The following is a 21304-nucleotide window of genomic DNA, read 5'->3' as shown; positions in this document are numbered from 1 at the left end:
ATCCTTTGTGAAATTAAGCACTCCTGGTAGTGTGGTGTATATGATACTGACATTTCCATCATCGTCAAGAAGTCACATGTACACTATGTTCCTCCATCACCTGTGAATACATATGAGACCCGTGAAGATCCCGGGTAGAATAGGTCTTCAGCAACCCATGCTTCCCGTAAAAGGCGACCTTTACAGTCAGCTAACTTTTAGTATTTTTCTTCAAAGAGTCACCCAGAATGTCATTTGCATCTGAAAGTGGACTACTGTATTCGACGTAATAAGCGCCCAGGGCGCTCTTAAAATTAGAGGGGGCTCTTAGTAGAATATTATTTTGGTGGAAAAAAACAGTTGAAAGATAAATTTCGTGGTTTATGCCGACAGTCTGAAGTGTTTATGTACGACAGATATATTTTTCCAGAATTTAATTGCCCATAATTAAGGGTGCATATAATCACACGAGTGCGTATTATACGCGAATAAATAAGTCTTGTGTACATTGATCAATCGGAAGGGGTGCTAATAGGGATTGTTCACCGGCCAATATATTAGCTAATGTCGCCGTGGGCGCTTATTAGAGCGGGGCGCTTATTACGTCGAATATTGTAAGTGTATTGTTGAAAAGTCGCCTGCTCATGCAGAGTGTGTCTAGCTTCATTCTGAACATTTATTTGTGGATATATTTCTGTTTTGTTTTTTTCACACATCACAATTATAACCCAGAATTTCATCATTTGCAATATTTGAAAATTTCATTCAAAAATTCATTTTCATTTCAAAGGGCAACATTTTCCATGACAAATCATTGCACGTGTGTATCGAAGTATTCTTATCTTGAATGGATTCTGAACAATGGTTATTAATGGTTAAGTGCCATATTTAATGTACTGTACGGTAATAAGCTCTCTGTTCCAGCAGGGGCGGTTGGGTGGTTAAAGCGTTCGCTCGTCACGCCGAAGACCCGGGTTCGATTCCCGACATGGGTACAATGTGTGAAGCCCATTTCTGGTGTCCCCTGCCGTGATATTGCTAGAATATTGCTAAAAGTGGCGTTAAACTATACTCACTCCCTCACTCTGCTCCAGCAAGTGCCCCCTACACCCCATGGCTCTCTGTTTGGATTGTAAAGGGAAAGTTTATCTGTCGTGGAAAAAATCGGGTGTCCTTTAACTTCTTTTGAGTAGTACAGTAAACTATGGTTATAACAAACTCAAATGGACCACTAATTTTAGTTCATGATAACGTTATGAGCATATATACAGCATATGTACAACAAATGGCGGGGACTTAAGAATAAGTTTGTTATAAGCGTGTTCGTTTTGAACATAGTTTACTGTATATTAATCCCATTCAGATAATGATGTTTAGCCTTTCACGGTCTTATCACCCTTCCATAATACGAGGCCTTACTTTTTGAAGTGTTCATCATGGGGTCATGCTGCTGCTCACCAAAGATGTGCCCCGATTTTGATGTTTTTTTCGATAGATTTTATTTTGGTATTTTACTTTACCTCCACTTCAGTATTGACTTGTATTGCTTCAATTATTTGACTTTGAACTGCTGATGGTGCGAAATAGGCCTGTCTGTAAAGATTTGACCATTTGTTGGACACACCGACCTCGGTACCCCCCGGGGACATAATATGTAGAACTGAGACAGTATGGTATCAGATTGAACCCACCAGTGTATGTACCTCACACACCCACAGGGTACCGAGGTGGGTGTGTCCAGTACATACACGCCCATCTCTGTACCCCAGGGACCCATGTATGTACCCGACACGCCAACCTCTGTACCCCAGGGACCCATGTATGTACCCGACACTCCCACCAGTGACCTCCGTACCCCAGGGACCCATGTATGTACCTGACACTCCCACCTCGGTACCCCAGGGACCCATGTATGTACCCGACACTCCCACCTCGGTACCCCATGGATACAGTGTATGTACTGGACATGCCCACCTCGGTACCCCAGGGACCAGTGTATGTACTGGACACGCCCACCTCTGTACCCCAGGGACCCATGTATGTACCCGACACTCCCACCAGTGACCTCCGTACCCCAGGGACCCATGTATGTACCCCACACTCCCACCTCCGTACCCCAGGGACCCATGTATGTACCCGACACGCCCACCTCTGTACCCCAGGGACCCATGTATGTACCCGACACTCCCACCAGTGACCTCCGTACCCCAGGGACCCATGTATGTACCCGACGCTCCCACCTCCGTACCCCAGGGACCCATGTATGTACCCGACACTCCCACCATTGACCCCAGGGACCCATGTATGTACCCGACACTCCCACCATTGACCCCAGGGATACAGTGTATGTACCCGACACTCCCACCTCGTTACCCCAGAGACCCATGTATGTACCCGACGCTCCCACCTCAGTACCCCAGGGACCCATGTATGTACTGGACATGCCCACCTCGGTACCCCAGGGACCCATGTATGTACCCGACACTCCCACCTCGGTACCCCAGGGATACAGTGTATGAACTGGACATGCCCACCTCCGTACCCCAGGGACCCATGTATGTACCCGACACTCCCACCTCGGTACCCCAGGGACCCATGTATGTACCCGACACGCCCACCTCGGTACCCCAGGGACTAGTGTATGTACCCGACACTCCCACCTCGGTACCCCAGGGACCCATGTATGTACCCGACACGCCCACCTCGGTACCCCAGGGACCAGTGTATGTACTGGACACGCCCACCTCGGTACCCCAGTGACCTGTGTATGTACTGGACACGCCCACCTCGGTACCCCAGAGACTAGTGTATGTACTGGACACTCCCACCTCGGTACCCCAGGGACCCATGTATGTACCCGACACGCCCACCTCGGTACCCCAGGGACCAGTGTATGTACTGGACACGCCCACCTCGGTACCCCAGGGACCTGTGTATGTACTGGACACACCCACCTCGGTACCCCAGAGACTAGTGTATGTACCCGACACTCCCACCTCGGTACCCCAGGGACCAGTGTATGTACCCGACACTCCCACCTCGGTACCCCAGGGACCAGTGTATGTACCCAACGCTCCCACCTCGGTACCCCAGGGACCAATGTATGTACCCGACACTCCCACCTCGGTACCCCAGGGACCAGTGTATGTACCCGACACTCCCACCTCGGTACCCCAGGGACCAATGTATGTACCCGACACTCCCACCTCGGTACCCCAGGGACCAATGTATGTACCCGACACTCCCACCTCGGTACCCCAGGGACCAGTGTATGTACCCGACACTCCCACCTCGGTACCCCAGAGACCAGTGTATGTACCCGACACTCCCACCTCGGTACCCCAGCGACCCATGTATGTACTGGACACGCCCACCTCGGTACCCCAGGGACCAGTGTATGTACCCGACACTCCCACCTCGGTACCCCAGGGACCTGTGTATGTACCCGACACTCCCACCTCGGTACCCCAGCGACCCATGTATGTACTGGACACGCCCACCTCGGTACCCCAGGGACCAGTGTATGTACTTGCCATGCCCACCTCGGTACCCCAGGGACCTGTGTATGTACTGGACACGCCCACCTCAATTCATTGTTAACTGTTTGTGTGTCAGTTTTTTCCCAAATACACAGTATTTACTACCGATTAACTACCGATGTCTCGATGTATGAAACCTGTTTTCTAATTTTACTGCTAAAGGTCACAACAATGTAGCTATCCTACCAGTAACACTGGACCATGTCGAAACAAATTCCTCCTGTGTTGAAAAAGCAAAGTCTTGTAGCCATTTTATCTGTCTTTCTTTTTTTTCTTCAGGTACAAAATATTCTGAACAAAAAAGTTCAAATATGCCATACACATTTTGAGAAACTCAGTCTTCACTACAAAAAATATCCCAAAATAATCATGATGCCTAACTTATTTTTAGTTCAGTATGTAATACAATTGTACTCTGGTATATTTTCTGAAATGATCTTTTGACATGGCTCCTTTGATAGTCAGAAATCTATTTTTATACCATTTTATAAATTTTGTTTGTCTTGGAGACCTGTACTTAAGTGTTAAGTTGCACCATTTATATTTACTGGTACCGTGTTCGACGTAATAAGTGCCCAGGGAGCTCTCAAAAGTAGAAATAGGGGGCTCTTATTAGAATATTATTTTGGTGAGAAAAAAAGAGTTAAAAGATAAATTTTGTGGTTTATGCTGACAGCCTGAAATGTTTATATACGACAGATATATTTTTCCAGAATTTAATTGCCCATTATTAAGGGTGCATATAACACATGAGTGCGTATTATACGCAAATAAATAAGTCTTGCGTACATTGATCAATTGGAAGGGTGCTAATTTGGATTGTTCACTAGCCAATATATTAGCAAATGTTGCCGTGGGCGCTTATTACGTCGAATACGGTATGTATTAAACTTTACTGTTATGTTTTGTGTGTACACGGTGGAATAAGCTTGTGTCAGGATGCAATGACACCTGTCAAACTACAGCTCCATATATTTGTTTGGCTCATCCATCTGAGTGTCATTTCCAGTGAATTCCATTTTCTCTTTAAATATTTATGTTGCTTTAAGTATTGGCTTTACCCAATATTCACTGATCTTGTATTTCTATCAGTATTTGTGAGTTATTGAAATAACTGACATTCTTCTTGAGAATAGGGCTGCACCAATCCACAGAAATATTGTTTGTTTATTTGTTCTTTAACGCCGCACTCAGCAATATTCCAGCTATATGATGGCGGGCTGTAAATTATCGAGTCTGGATCAGACAATCCAGTGATTGACATCATGAGCATCAATCCATGCAATTGGGATCAACTAAGTCAGCCAGACCACCTGATCCTGTTAGTCGCGTCTTACGAGAAACATAGTTGCCTTGATGTACAGTATTAATGTTTTTAGAGATCTTGTTCACTTTTCAATGTGTATACGTGTCTAGTTGAATTATGTCATGATTGTTGATTCCAATGTTGGTGGCCTAGTGGTTAATGCATTAGCCTATCATGACTGGGGTTTGATTCCCAAATGGTAACAGTGTGTAAAGCCTATTGTTGGTCTCGCCATGGCGAGATGTTCTAAAATTTCAAGACAGAACAAAACCAAGCTCCCTTCGGTGAAGTTGACAGATGGGGCCACTCTCACTCCTAACTACGTTTGTTTACGGAAGCAATGGTTGGTTGTATTTTGTTGGTACATTGCCAGTAGACCACCAGCCTTGCTTATTTTGTGCCTTAATTCTGTACTTGGTATTGAGATTTGTGAAGAATGTTTTCCATTTTCATGCTTTCTTCTGGGGGCAGGTCAGAGCCTGTAGTGCCGACATTTTAGGTATTTTAGAATACCTGTTCAGGGACACTATGCTGGCTGTAGTTGCCCTCATCATGGATATTTTTAGAATATTGTAATTGAATCCATGCCTTAATTTCTTCAGTACTTATGACTCTGGACTTACTCAATGTATTGTACTATGTGGTTGCCTCATTTTGAATAATGCTTAAGAATACCTATTCAGGGACACTATGCTGGCTGTAGTTACCTCAGCATGGATATTCAGAATTTTAGCAGTGAACCCATGCTTTACTTTCTTCAATATTTATATCTATGGACTTGGCACTTCATGTATTGTAGTTGCCTCATTTTATATAATGATTTAAGAATACCTATTCGGGGACACTATGCTGGCTATAGCTGCCCTTATCATGAATACTGTTTCAATCCTTAGGTTCCTTTATACATTTTTCATTTAGGATTGTAACTTCCTGCATAGAATACAATATGATACCAACGTGACCTATCGTGTAATACTCACTCTTGACAAGTTTCAATGAACACTCTGAGAGTTTTGTTTACAACCTCAGAAAAGGGCAAAGGGATTGATTGCCATGCATTTAGTCCCTGGTAAGAGAACACAGTGTGAAGATCATTCTTCGCAGCATCCTCCCTCCCTCTCTCTCTCTTCCCCCTCCTCTCTCTCACCCTCCCTCCCTCTCTCTCTTGACCCTCTCTCTCTCTCTCCCTCCCTCCCTCTCTCTCTCCCTCCCTCCCTCTCTCTCTTGACCCTCTCTCTCTCCCTCCCTCCCTCCCTCTCTCTCTTGACCCTCTCTCTCTCTCTTGACCCTCTCTCTCTCTCCCTGCCCCCGCTCTCTCTCTCCCTGCCCCCCCCCCCCCTCTCTCTCTCTCTCTCTCTCTCTCATGTGATTTATATTATTGCATCACTTCTTCTATCCTCTCATTTTGAGCATACAAAAGAAATGTCATTTCCCAAATAGCTTGAAGTGATCAATAAATATTTTTGTTGCTTAATTTGTTTACCCAACCTGTATCCAATCCAGAAACCGAAAAAGATTAGACCATATCTTGGAAATACAGGTCACACTTAGTGTCCAGCAACCTATACTTACCCCACAAGGAAACTTGATCGGGGCGGGCAGGCTTGGTTGATTGTATCTCAGCATACCCCGACAACATAGTGTTGTTCATGCTATCGATCACTGGTTTGTCTGGTCCTATTTCATTATTTATACTCAAAGGCTAAAGTTATTGTGACGTGGATTTTTATATGAACTAGCCTCTGAACCCTCCGACATGACTCATTTGGTTTATGGTACAAGCGCTCCGTATGTGGACTGTTGTTTCGTTACCATCGCCTTAGACATTGAACTGTCTGTTGTATAGTTCCATACAAAGCAGTACATTTGTTTGACCGATCCTCTTTGTGTACTGCATGTTGCATTAACTTTTGTCTTTGAGTATACATGCTGCTGTAGTGGAATATTACAGTGTGCAGCCTCAAACAACAAAGGTGGGTGACCCAGTGGTTAAAGCATTTACTTGTCTTGCCAAAGACCTGGGTACAATGTGTGAAGCCCATTTATGGTGTCCCCTGCCGTAATATTGCTTGAATATTGCTAAAAGCGGTGTAAAACCATACTCACTCACTCAAACAACAAGGGGGCACTGGTGGCCCAGTGGTCTAAGCGTTGCATCCCTTTGGCACGCCACAAACCTATGATTGTGGGTTCGAATCCTGGTTCGCCACGATTATGTTTCTAGGTTTGTCAGCACCATACCCATTGGTTTCACCGAAGTGGTAAACGTCGGAGACCTGCATCACTTCAGGCTTTCCTCCTACATTAAGCTGACACGCCGTGATATAACTGGAATACTGTTAAAAGCTGCGTTAAACCCAACTCACTCACTCACTCAAACAACAATGTCACAACATAGCCCTGTACAGGAGACGCAGTAGGTTGCCTTACCTATGAACAACGAGACATCCAGAGCTTTATCCTTGTGTAGTGATGTGTTCATGGTATTAGCAACTCCTGGGTTTCAGGAGTATTGTTTAGTTTACAGTATTATGTGTCCATCTTAGTTGAGCATTGTTTTTTAAAGATGCAAGTGTAATCCAGTGCTAGCTAACATGATCATTGACTCATGAAAATCCATTTGACCTCTTCATGACATGATCTACTTAATTGTTTTCAAGCAGGAGAATTATTGAATCTGTTGTTGTGCTTACATTTCATACTGATATTTTGATGTTAAATATGCTTGTATTTTGTCAGTGTTATTAATAAATATGTTGAGTAATTCTGTGTTTGTTTCTTTTATTGAAGACCGCCTCCGTGGTCTAGTGGTAGAGCGTCGGCCCGGAGAGCGGAAGGTCCGGGGTTCGATCCCCGGCCACGTCATACCAAAAGACGTTAAAAGATGGTACTTGTTGTTACCCTGTCTGGCGCGCGGCATTAAGGGGCTTAAACAAGGACTGGTCGGCTCGGAGTCAGTATACTGTGTCTGAGAGGGGTATTAATGTTAAACTGCGGCATGGTATCTCAGTGGGCTAGCACTATAAATCGGCATCAGTCCGGACTAGTACAAACACACACACACACACACACACACACACACACACACACACACACACACACACACGTGCATGCACATTGCTATATAAGTGCAATAATCTTGGACTTGGACGTGACGTTAAACCCAATTTCACCTCACCTCTTATTGAAATTATTTATGCATAATAATAAAGGGATATTTGTATTGGGTATAGTCCGTTAAGACATGCTCATTACACCCCTCATTTGATATGTGTGCACTCATATGTTCTTCTTTCTCAGCTCCCTGGGGAGTATACTACCCAAGCTGCTTGTGTGGCGCCAGACGGTTAATTTCCTTGCTTGATAACGGTGTTAGAACCTTCACCGAAGTGTGGCTCCTAATTGTAATAAATAAGTTCTTCATGCATATGCCGAAATGTCACATTACCATCTCATACTACCTGATAATGAATTAGGGCTAGAGTTTGAGTCATGGAACCTTGAACATAAGCAACCAAGGATAATCAGCTGAGATACCTGTCAACTCTAGGGACAATGGTAATTGTTTCCAACATTCATCAATTCCAGCTTCTGTCCTATACTTTATCATCTTCCCGAGGCAAGAGAGTTAACTGACTTTAAAAGTCCAGGAAACTGGACTTTTACAGTCAGTTAACTCACTTGCATCGGGAAGATGATACTTTATCGACACAGTTGATATAACTGAGGGGACACAGGTGGCCCAGTCTTAGGCACTGCAACAACTGGGTTATTCCAGGACAAGCCGAATAGCAACTCGTGCCCCCTCTTGTGGCTATATTGCAACTGGCTTTCATCTAAGTTTGTTTGTTGTTTAATGCTGCGCTCTGGACCAGACAATCCAGTGATTGATATGATGACCACGCAATTGGGATCGATGACATGCATCAACCAGGTCAGCGAGCCTGACTCCCCGATCCCGTTAGTCACCTCTTACGACAAGCACAGTCATCTTTTATGGCAAGCATGGGTTGCTGAAAACCTATTCTACCACGGATCTTCACGGGTATCTCAGTGAGTGAGTATGGTTTTACGCTGCTTTCATATTTTCGCACGTAACATTCATCTATAGTTGTACGAGTCTTCTTGCAAGTTACGGAAAGGGGCGAGTGCCACCCACAGTGGAAGAGAAGTAAACGTACCACATCTTCTAACACATGAGCAGTCACTTCCCTGGCAACAACAGATGGTCTACAACAAAGCTACATTATCACATTTACTGGGGGCACGGGTGGCCCAGACGTCTAAGGCGCCGCGATTCGCTGTGCAGAGTTGCGTCCCTTGGGCACGCCAGAAACCTATGATTGTGGGTTCGAATCCCGGTTCGCCCCGATTATGTTTCTAGGTTTGTCAGCACCATACGCGTGCTCGTGGTTTTCACCGAAGTGGTAAACGTCTGAGACCTGCGTCACTTCGGGCTTTCCTCCCACATTAAACTCACACGCCGCGATATAACTGGAATAATGTTAAAAGCGGCGTTAAACCCAACTCACTCACTCACTCACTCTCTGAGTGAAGTGCGACATATGTACACCAGTGGAATATGACATGGACAACACCAGGATATGGGGTGATGGGAGAGAGGAGAGAGGAGGCGATATAACTGGAATAATGTTAAAAGGGGCGTTAAACCCAACTCACTCACTCACTCTCTCTATGAAAGATTATGGCTTTGCTCACTAAATACTCGGTATTGATGAGACTTTGTATGGATGCTGAGTTATATTTTTTTCAAGCAGATGGTGGCTGTTTTGTTTTTTTCCACAAAATAGAAATCAAATGGTCCGCGCATTACAGTGTGCTGCGGATGTTTTGAAAACATCTCACTGCGGGATATTGGACAAGAGGGAGTCCGACAAGTGCTTGCTCTACATGTTGCTAGCCGGCGTGCAACTTGTGTGGTAATATGTGTGTTGGTACAGGCCTACATAGGATAAAACTAGCCCTAATATAGGAAAGTTATAAAACTCGTAGCCCTAATATGTGAAAATGTATTTATATAATCTAACCCAAAAATATGAAGGTAATTAAACAAACCCTCAAACTAAAAAGTAATACCAAAACTAAAGGAGTATGGCATTTTTCATAAAAAAAACTGTAATTTTTTAAGGATAAGAAGTATGAAGGATGCATATTTGTGAAAGAGAAAAATGAAGCTTCCTCTCTGAAAGATCTGGAGTTGGTAAACTGATACTGAGGATTAATTACATCACTAAAATTAATCAAATGTTGGGTGTGAAAGCTGAGCTACAAGTATATTTTTGTATGTTCAAATGGGACTGTGTGAAAAGGGAAGATATTTAATATATAGACCAGGTAAATATAAAACAATTATTTACAGCCGCGCCGATATAGGCTGCGATACAACATGACGTGGGAAATTCTTTTTTCAATTCGCTCTCCTATTTTATATTGATATGGGCTACAACGTACATTGTCGTTTGCTTTAAATTGTTCTTTTATTTCAAGAGCAATCAATGAACAGTGTGTGAAAAGAAATTCAAAAACACTACACGTACTGATCTGCCAGTTCCGAGTAATTTCAGTGAAGGGCAATTAATTCTTCCACAGTCTATTTATCCCAAATATTAACAAATAATTCACTTTGTTGATTTATTGTTAGGTTGAGTCGTTTTCACACATCAATGCACCCACTGGTAAATAAGGCGACATTTGTAAGATCTGAAAAGATGGCCATTGGAAATAACATTGATAAAGAATTATTAAAGCCAAAAACATAGATCTATTTGTTGTAGCCTGAAGGAGGAAACGAAGTGGGGATTCTCTTGGTCGTCTGTTTAGTAGCTTGCACGCACGCACGCACGCACATTTATGTGGGTAGGGAATACCTATTATTGGCTGTTTTCATTTGTCGTGAATCGATATTTCACGTTAGGAATGAGCTGCGATGTTATTCTCCACAGTTCCTTTTTCTGAATTTTCCAATTATAAAATGATGTCTTTGAAGAGCCTTTTTACGTGAATAATTATTTTCATATCGAAAATGGGAAAACGATGTATTAAATTTGGAGCAGCCAAAAACTATCAAGAAACGCCTGAGATAGTCTGACAAGTTGCTACCAAGTTTACATGTCACAATATGATGTGCAGTCCTAGTTTATACATGCAAACACATAAACCTGACGATGACAAGGTTTGAGTCACTATCAGATTAATAAGGAAGAATGGATGGTTTCTGATATCTATGAAATAATGAACTAATTTACATGATCCGTGATTGATGGAAAGAGTATCTGTGATCTGTGAAAAGATGGTGTCAATTACCTGTACACAGCTATTAGACAAAAGCATTCCCTCCCCTCTCTTTGTGTGAGATTAGTCTCTCTTGGGGTGCACGTAATGACACTAGACGACCCGTACACAATACAACATACGGAAGGCCGACAGAAAACATGTCGTTTTGTAATCACCGATCTTGTGAAAAATTGCTGACACACCATGTTCGTTGAGTGAGTGAGTGAGTGCATGTTTTCGTTAAGATTCAGAAACCCATGCTTGCCGTAAAAGGCGACTAAGGGTGTCGTAAGAGGTGATTAATGGGGTCCGGTAGTCAGACTCTCAGACTTGGTTGATGCATGTCATCACAGAGCGTGGATCGATATTCATGATGTCAATCACAACATTGTCTGGTCCAGACGCGATTATTTACGGACCGCCGACATATAGCTGGAATATTGCTAAGTTTGGCATTAAAACAAACAAACAAACAAACATATTGTTTCGCTTTCTTTATTAAAAGCTTTTATTGTCAAGGAATGAAACTCAAATGAACGTCCACAGCATTTTACTGTGGCCTCCTGGCCATTTGTACATTGATTCAGAAGAAAATAGGAAAACTAAATTGGTTTGATCCGACTTTTGTAACTCAGGTAAACAATCGGTTCAGATTCCAAAATGGTGCACTGCCATATGCTTAGGTCTGTTTTATTCATTGGCAGAAATATTCAGTGAATACTACCTTAGTGTGAATAGACCCATGAAAAGAAAGAGTGAGTGAGTTAAAAATTAATGTTGCATCGGCATTATTTCAGGCAGATAGCGACCATGAAAAGAAAGAACTAACGAAGGAACAAACACTCACTTACTCTCACTCAATGATTCATTCAGTCAAACACTCTGGTGACTCAATCGATCCTCCTTGTGAACAGAGATTCACATCTATACATGCATTGATTCACTTTCTCACTCCCCATGTTCAATCCCCATCTAACCACACCTCCCCATGTTATACCCCCCACTCACCATGATATATCCTCCATTCCCCCATGTTATATACTCCACTCCCCATGTTATACCCCCACTCCCATGTTATATCCTCCATTCTCCATGTTATATCCTCCACTCCCATGTTATATCCTCCACTCCCCATGTTATACCCCCACTCCCATGTTATATCCTCCATGTTATATCCTCCACTACCTATGTTATATCCCCACAACCACACCTCCCCATGTTATACCCCACTTCCATGTTATATCCTCCATGTTATATCCTCCGCTACCTATGTTATATCCCCCACTCCCCATTGCATATCCCCAACCCCCCCCCCCCCCACACACACACTCCCATGTTATATCCTCCATGTTATATCCTCCACTACCTATGTTATATCCCAACAACCCCCCCCCCCCCACTCCCATGTTATATCCTCCATTCTCCATGTTATATCCTCCTCTGCCTATGTTATATCCCCCACTCCCCATGATATATCCCAACAACCCCCCCCCCCCCCCCACTCCCATGTTATATCCTCCATTCTCCATGTTATATCCTCCTCTGCCTATGTTATATCCCCACAACCACACCTCCCCATGTTATATCCTACATTCCCCATGTTATATTCTCCATTCCCCATGTTATATCCTCCACTACCTATGTTATATCCCCCACTCCCCATGGTATATCCCAACAACCACCCCCCACTCCCATGTTATATCCTCCATTCTCCATGTTATACCCTCCTCTGCCTATGTTATATCCCCACCAACCACATCTCCCCATGTTATATCCTACATTCCCCATGTTATATTCTCCACTACCTATGTTATATCCCAACCAACCACATCTCCCCATGTTATATCCTTCATTCCCCATGTTATATCCTCCCCTACCTATGTTATATCCCCACCAACCACATCTCCCCATGTTATATCCCCCACTCCCATGTTATACCCCCTACTCCCATGTTATATCCCCCACTCACCATGTTATGTCCCCCACTCACCATGTTATATTCCCCATTCCCTATGTTATATCCTCCACTAACCACACCTCCCAGGTTATATCCATCACTAACATCCACTCACCATGTTATATCCCCACCAACCACACCTCCCCATGTTATACCCCCTACTCCCATGTTATACCCCCTACTCCCATGTTATGTCCCCCACTCACCATGTTATGTCCCCCACTCACCATGTTATATCCTCTACTCCCATGTTATATCCCCCACTCACCATGTTACATTCCCCATTCCCTATGTTATATCCTCTACTCTCCATGTTATATCCTCCACTAACCACACCTCCCAGGTTATATCCATCACTAACATCCACTCACCATGTTATATCCCCTACCAACCACACCTCACTATGTTATATATAAAGGCTTGCCCAAACCTTGCCCTGGTCCCCTTACCCTAAGACTCTTAACAGGGGATCCCAACCATTGCCCTGGTCCCCTAACCCTAAGACCCTAACAGGGGAGCCCCACCCTTGCCCTGGCTCCCTAACCCTAAGACTCTTAACAGGGGATCCCAACCATTGCCCTGGTCCCCTAACCCTAAGACCCTAACAGGGAAGCCCCACCCTTACCCTGGCTCCCTAACCCTAAGACTCTAACAGGGGATCCCAACCCTTGCCCTGGTCCCCTAACCCTAAGACTCTAACAGGCGAGCCCCACCCTTCCCCCCTGAGCCTAAGACCCTAATAGGCGAGCCCAACCCTTCCCCCCTGAGCCTAAGACCCAAACATGGGAGCCCCACCCTTGCCCTGGTTCCCTAACCCTAAGACTCTAACAGGCGAGCCCCACACTTCCCCCCTGAGCCTAAGACCCTAACAGGCGAGCCCCACCCTTCCCCCCTGAGCCTAACACCCAAACATGAGAGCACCACCCTTGCCCTGGTTCCCTAACCCTAAGACTCTAACAGGCGAGCCCCACCCTTCCCCCCTGAGCCTAAGACCCTAACAGGCGAGCCCCACCCTTCCCCCCTGAGCCTAAGACCCAAACATGGGAGCCCCACCCTTGCCCTGGTTCCCTAACCCTAAGACTCTAACAGGGGAGCCCCAACCTTGCCCTGGTTCCCTAACCCAAAGACCCTAACAGGCGAGCCCCACCCTTCCCCCCTCAGCCTAAGACCCAAACATGGGAGCCCAACCCTTGCCCTGATCCCCTAACCCTAAGACCCTAACAGGCGAGCCCCACCCTTGCCCCCTGACCCTAAGACCCAAACATGGGAGCCCCACCCTTGCCCTGGTCCCCTGACCCTAAGACCCTAACAAGTGAGCCCCATACTTGCCCCATGACCCTAAGACCCAAACATGGAGCCCCAGCCTTGCCCTGGTCCCCTGACCCTAAGACCCTAACAGGGGAGCACCACCCTTGCCCTGGTCCCCTAACCTTAAGACCCTAATAGGGGAGCCCAAGCCTTGCCCTGGCTCCCTAACCCTAAAACCCTAACAGGGGAGCACCACCCTTGCCCTGGTCCCCTAACCTTAAGACCCTAATAGGGGAGCCCCACCCTTGCCCTGGTCCCCTAACCCTAAGACCCTAACAGGGGAGCACCACCCTTGCCCTGGTGCCCTAACCCTAAGACCCTAACAGGGGAGCACCACCCTTGCCCTGGTGCCCTAACCTTAAGACCCTAATAGGGGAGCCCCAGCCTTGCCCTGGTCCCCTAACCCTAAGACCCTAATAGGGGAGCCCCAGCCTTGCCCTGGTCCCCTAACCTTAAGACCCTAATAGGGGAGCCCCAGCCTTGCCCTGGCTCCCTAACCCTAAGACCCTAACAGGGGAGCCCAACCATTGCCCTGATCCCCTAACCCTAAGACCCTAATAGGGGAGCCCCAACCTAGCCCCACCCTTGCCCTGGTTCCCTAACTCTAAGACTCTAATAGGGGAGTCCCATCCTTGCCCTTGCTCCCGAACCCAAAGACAATAACAGGGGAGCCCAACCCTTGCCCTGGCTCCCTAACCCTAAGACCCTAACAGGGGAGCCCCACCCTTGCCCTGGTTCCCTGACCCTAAGACTCTAACAGACGAACCCAACCATTGCCCTGGCTTGGCGTGGCCGTGGACACCAGGCAGACCGGAACTGAAACAAGAATTTGAAGTTTAGACCTGGACAACTTGTGACTTTTCTGCAACACTTACTGTGCATAATCAAGACATCCTCATGATACACAAAATTATCAGTACTGAAAAAAATATTTGCAAGAGAAGGCATGTGAGATCAGTGAACAGGTGAACAAGAGAAGGCATGTGAGATCAGTGAACAGGTGAAGGCAAGTGAGATCAGTGAACAGGTGAACAAGTGAAGGCAAGTGAGATCAGTGAACAGGTGAAGGCATGTGAGATCAGTGAACAAGTGAAGGCATGTGAGATCAGTGAACAGGTGAAGGCATGTGAGATCAGTGAACAGGTGAACAAGTGAAGGCAAGTGAGATCAGTGAACAGGTGAAGGCATGTGAGATCAGTGAACAAGTGAAGGCAAGTGAGATCAGTGAACAGGTGAAGGCATGTGAGATCAGTGAACAGGTGAACAAGACAAATGTGATGGAGTATTTCATGTTAAGGAAAGACCATGTGTAGGTTCTAATTGCCAAGACATGGTTGCTGTCACTCCTCTACTCAACAGAGGCTGTCAGGTGCACTCCTCTACTTAATAGGGGCTGTCAGGTGCATGTCTGTACTGAACAGAGGCTGTCAGGTGCTTGTCTCCACTCAACAGGGGCTGTCAGGTGCTTGTCTCTACTCAACAGGGGCTGTCAGATGCATGTCTCTACTCAACAGGGGCTGTCGGGTGCTCGTCTCTACTCAACAGGGGCTGTCAGGTGCACTCCTCTACTCAATAGGGGCTGTCAGGTGCTTGTCTCTACTCAACAGAGGCTGTCAGGTGCATGTCTCTACTCAACAGAGGCTGCCGGGTGCTCGTCTCTACTCAACAGGGGCTGTCAGGTGCACTCCTCTACTCAATAGGGGCTGTCAGGTGCTTGTCTCTACTCAACAGGGGCTGTCAGATGCATGTCTCTACTCAACAGGGGCTGTCGGGTGCTCGTCTCTACTCAACAGGGGCTGTCAGGTGCACTCCTCTACTCAATAGGGGCTGTCAGGTGCTTGTCTCTACTCAACAGAGGCTGTCAGGTGCTTGTCTCTACTCAACAGAGGCTGTCAGGTGCATGTCTCTACTCAACAGGGGCTGTCAGGTGCACTCCTCTACTCAATAGGGGCTGTCAGGTGCTTGTCTCTACTCAACAGGGGCTGTCAGGTGCATGTCTCTATTCAACAGGGGCTGTCAGGTGCACTCCTCTACTCAACAGAGGCTGTCAGGTGCATGTCTCTACTCAACAGGGGCTGTTGGGTGCTCGTCTCTACTCAACAGGGGCTGTCAGGTGCACTCCTCTACTCAATAGGGGCTGTCAGGTGCTTGTCTCTACTCAACAGAGGCTGTCAGGTGCATGTCTCTACTCAACAGAGGCTGCCGGGTGCTCGTCTCTACTCAACAGAGGCTGTCAGGTGCATGTCTCTACTCAACAGGGGCTGTCGGGTGCTCGTCTCTACTCAACAGGGGCTGTCGGGTGCTCGTCTCTACTCAACAGGGGCTGTCAGGTGCAAGTCTCTACTCAACAGGGGCTGTCAGGTGCTTGTCTGTACTCAACAGAGGCTGTCAGGTGCATGTCTCTACTCAATAGGGGCTGTCAGGTGCATGTCTCTACTCAACAGAGGCTGTCAGGTGCATGTCTCTACTCAACAGAGGCTGTCAGGTGCATGTCTCTACTCAACAGGGGCTGTCGGGTGCTCGTCTCTACTCAACAGGGGCTGTCAGGTACATGTCTCTACTCAACAGAGGCTGTCAGGTGCTTGTCTCTACTCAACAGGGGCTGTCAGGTGCGTGTCTCTACTCAACAGAGGCTGTCAGATGCATGTCTCTACTCAACAGGGGCTATCAGGTGCATGTCTCTACTCAACAGGGGCTGTCAGATGCATGTCTCTAGTCAACAGAGGCTGTCAGATGCTTGTCCCTACTCAACAGGGGCTGTCAGGTGCACTCCTCTACTCAACAGGGGTTGCCTGGTGCTTGTCTCTATTCAACAGGGGCTGTCAGGTGCACTCTTCTACTCAACAGGGGTTGTCAGGTGCACTCCTCTACTCTACAGCGGCTGTCAGGTGCTTGTCTCTACTCAACAGGGGCTGTCAGGTGCTTGTCTGTACTCAACAGGGGCTGTCAGATGCATGTCTCTACTCAACAGGGGCTGTCAGGTGCAAGTCTCTACTCAACAGGGGCTGTCAGATGCTTGTCTCTACTCAACAGGGGCTGTCAGGTGCACTCCTCTACTCAACAGGGGTTGCCTGGTGCTTGTCTCTATTCAACAGGGGCTGTCAGGTGCACTCTTCTACTCAACAGGGGCTGTCAGGTGCACTCCTCTACTCTACAGGGGCTGTCAGGTGCTTGTCTCTACTCAACAGAGGCTGTCAGGTGCTTGTCTCTACTCAACAGGGGCTGTCAGGTGCTTGTCTCTACTCAACAGAGGCTGTCAGGTGCAAGTCTCTACTCAACAGAGGCTGTCAGGTGCTTGTCTCTACTCAACAGGGGCTGTCAGGTGCTTGTCTGTACTCAACAGGGGCTGTCAGGTGCTTGTCTCTACTCTACATAATAATAAGACTTTGTCTTGTCCCTACCATCGATGTGTCTGGGTGTGTTTGTGTGTCTCTCCTGGCTTAGCCTCCAGACACTACATTAGTGACTGTGTACTCTGTGCCCAGTTCTCTGTTGTGGGTGGTGGTGATGGTGTCTCTCCTGGCTTAGCCTCCAGACACTACATTAGTGACTGTGTACTCTGTGCCCAGTTCTCTGTTGTGGGTGGTGGTGATGGTGTCTCTCCTGGCTTAGCCTCCAGACACTACATTAGCGACTGTGTACTCTGTGCCCAGTTCTCTGTTGTGGGTGGTGGTGATGGTGTCTCTCCTGGCTTAGCCTAAAGACACTACATTTGTGACTGTGTACTCTGTGCCCAGTTCTCTGTTGTGGGTGGTGGTGATGGTGTGACCAACAGCTGGTGGCAGTGGTCCTCAGCTGCAACAAAATTACTCAATTCAAATTGGATAACAATGATAAACATGATCCTGAATGAAATTCTCCGGATGAAGCTGAGCATGCTGTGTGGAAGATGTCAAACAAATGAAACTACATCTTCTGAGACCTAAAACAGGGTTCGAAATTAAGCATGAGACTCAAAGAGTACTTGTCATAGCCCTAATGTGAAAAGTTCAAAATTTAAGTGGCTTCCTTTAATTGAATGCTATAACAACAAACCTGAAGGACCCCGGGACCCCCTTATTTTCAAACATATAAAAGAACAATTCATAATATCAAGGATTTCTGTTAATTTCAAACCCTGCAAAAGATTTTTGCCATTTCTTATGAGAAAGGTACTTCCTATATTTGACTGGCATGAAAAACTTTGTATGATTTAAGGTATCATCTTCCCATGCCAGGCCCAATCTCAGAAAAAGTGTTGTTGTTTATAATTTTCAAAAAGACATTTGACTGGCATGAACAATCAGTGAAGATCTGGGTTACAATTGATCTCCAGCAGTCCATGCTTGTCGTAGACTAATCGGATTGGGTGGTCAGGCTCGCTGACTTGGTTGATGCATGTTGTTGCATCCTACTTGCATAGACCAATTGATTGTCATGATTTCAATCACCGGATTGTCTGGTCCAGCCTGATTATTTTCATATATGCTGTCATATAGCTGGAATACTGCTGAATGTGGCGTTACACAACAACAACAGCTTTGAGCACCATACCACTGCAGCTTCCTCAGCCCTGTAGCAAGGTTTGGAAAAGTTAACTTAATTAAGGTAAAAATCAATTCATAAAAAAAGTTTAATAAATAAAAATGATGTTATTATCCACATTGTTTATTACACATCATAGCAAAGTATTTCAGCCAGTGGTCTCTGAGGAATTAAGTCTGAAAGTTTTTTAAAGATATTTTACCATTTTTTTTATCAAGTTACTAGACTATATTTTTCATTCTTCAAAATGTCAAAATGTGTTTCTAAACAGAAAATCAAGATTACTGCTTGCTGTGGCCTGTAGATTACACATAATTGTCCTGGTTGGTTGGTTGGTTTGTTGTTTACGCCGCACTCAGCAACATTCCAGCTAATCGAGTCTGGACCAGACAATCCAGTGATTGATATCATGAACATTGATCCACGCAACTGAGGCAAAGTAATTAACGGTCAAAACATGCTAGATTCAATTTAAATACCATAGTCAGTGGCCACTTCAAATATATTAAATTATCTGAACAAAAAACACACAGGTAATGGCTAACGATTGCGTGCTTGCCATTTAAACAAAACGATACTTTCGAAAGAGAGCTTTTTAACAAACTTTAGGCTGACAATACTAGAGAGATATCATGCGAGAAAAGGTAAAACAACCCAAATTAACACTGGACACACTTACGGCGCATCTGTGTATACAAGAATGCAGTTCATTTACAATTAGCGGTCATAATATTAATGAACATTGCTCCATTATTTCCTGGGAGGAGCGAGAATTGACACCAAGGAGCATGTCTTGCCTCGGCCGCACCCAGCAGTGCCTGGTGGTGCAGCCGAATGCAAGTCTTGCTATATCCGTGGCTACAACTTTATCTATATATGCAAAATATTTTTAAAAAGTATTAATAAGGAAAGATACTACCTTATGTATCCACGGGCTGATAAGGCATCCCTTGACATATCATATTTTGCTTATAAAACAGCAAACATTGTGGTTATCATTCATAAAAACGCTTCCTGGCCGCCATTTTGTTCAAGAAAGTTCAAGGTCGTGTTGCATGGTGCTAGACTTACGCTTCGTCTGTGAGAATAAATAATTTTAAAAGAAACAACTCCATTTAAATTTAAAAGGAGCCTCATTGAGAATGTGAGGAAAATCCAAATTTGCTCTATTTCGGGCTGTTGCATTGCAGAAAGGGCCGGGCGGAAGGGAATAAAATATGGTTCAGGGACTGACTGGTTGAAATCTCCCATCTAGCTTGCATGTTATAAACTTGGCAGTGACTCAGCTGTCAGTAGTATCAAGTCAAATTTCAGCTTGGCATAAAAACCAGTAAGTTTTGAGAAATGTTTACAATCAAAAGACCAATGTTTCACAGACTCGTTTTGCCGGACTGTGACTAATACCATAATTTTCTTTTAAAGGAATAATGGATTTGTGTTACCAAAACCTTTACTTTTATGGAAAAGTGTTCTTCATAATGTAGAGAAATTATATACAACGTCACGTGACGTGAATGCAGGCGTGGTCAGACATTCAACAGGCAACAGAATGTGTACTAAAACGTATTGACGCTAAACAGAAAAAGAAAAATGTAGTTTTTCACAGCTGTTTAAAATACTCACTGGGATCCTGATATAAATTACTACTATCTTGAAATTTCAACTTATATCTTGAAATTTTAACTTCTATATCTTGAAATTTCAACTTCTTTATCTTGATATTTCAAGATAGTATCGAAAAAAATATAAAAAACAAATGGCCCTAAAAGGCTTCCGTAAATTACACTTCCCAGGTGATTTTTGTTTGCAAAAGGCATGGGGTTATTTCGTCTATCTTACGCTTAAAAACACCAAAGCCGGACACTTTCTGGATGTTCACCAATTAATCAGTTGTAATGAATGTTTCTTTGCTTCTCCCTCCAAGGACCACATAGGGAAAGACAACCCCGACGTCTTTGCGTTTGCAGTGGTAGGGCCTTCCGGCTCGGATATTGCTCGTTAATGGTTATGGCCGTGGACGTATGGGACGTAGACCAAGAATTGGTGTTGCAGTGGACGTTGCAGTTAGTGTTCTGTGTTGAAGACCTGAAGGTAGCGGCCCTTGGCTGCTGTTGTGATGCGAGCTTCCTAGTGTTCCAATGAGATTTGTTAATTATTCATTGATCTTGCGTTTCTTTTGGAAATAACTACATAACAAAAGTAAAAGCTTGTTAGTGATTTTTAATGCAAGATAACCATCAGAGCTACATTACAGTATGTAACAAATGATCCGATGGAACTTAGCCCCCAAAAGTACTAGAATATGTACTTTACTGAGAAAGTGTTAACCCCAAACATAACATGTTACATTTGACCACTCTTTAAATGGCATTGTATGTGTGTTCATACATTAGTCCA

The 21304-nt window shown here is 45.2% G+C and overlaps 2 long non-coding RNA genes across 2 annotated transcripts; both read right to left on the bottom strand.

Moving 5' to 3' along the window:
* Window positions 1-1881: 1881 nt before the first annotated feature.
* On the bottom strand, window positions 1882-2208 carry LOC124149578. Its single transcript, XR_007220581.1, has 3 exons — window positions 2087-2208; window positions 2038-2044; window positions 1882-1910 (listed from the first exon to the last, which is right to left on the bottom strand). It is a non-coding gene; the product is annotated as an uncharacterized LOC124149578 (long non-coding RNA).
* A 12906-nt stretch (window positions 2209-15114) lies between these two features.
* LOC125379114 lies at window positions 15115-19935 on the bottom strand. The gene is made up of 3 exons (XR_007220580.1): window positions 19827-19935; window positions 17785-18178; window positions 15115-15199 (listed from the first exon to the last, which is right to left on the bottom strand). It is a non-coding gene; the product is annotated as an uncharacterized LOC125379114 (long non-coding RNA).
* Between the last annotated feature and the right edge of the window lie 1369 nt (window positions 19936-21304).

This window comes from Haliotis rufescens, unplaced genomic scaffold, assembly GCF_023055435.1.
Source record: "Haliotis rufescens isolate VD_foot unplaced genomic scaffold, xgHalRufe1.0.p SCAF_139, whole genome shotgun sequence".
Lineage (NCBI taxonomy): Eukaryota > Metazoa > Mollusca > Gastropoda > Lepetellida > Haliotidae > Haliotis > Haliotis rufescens.
This window is presented reverse-complemented; position numbering and strand designations above follow the sequence as displayed.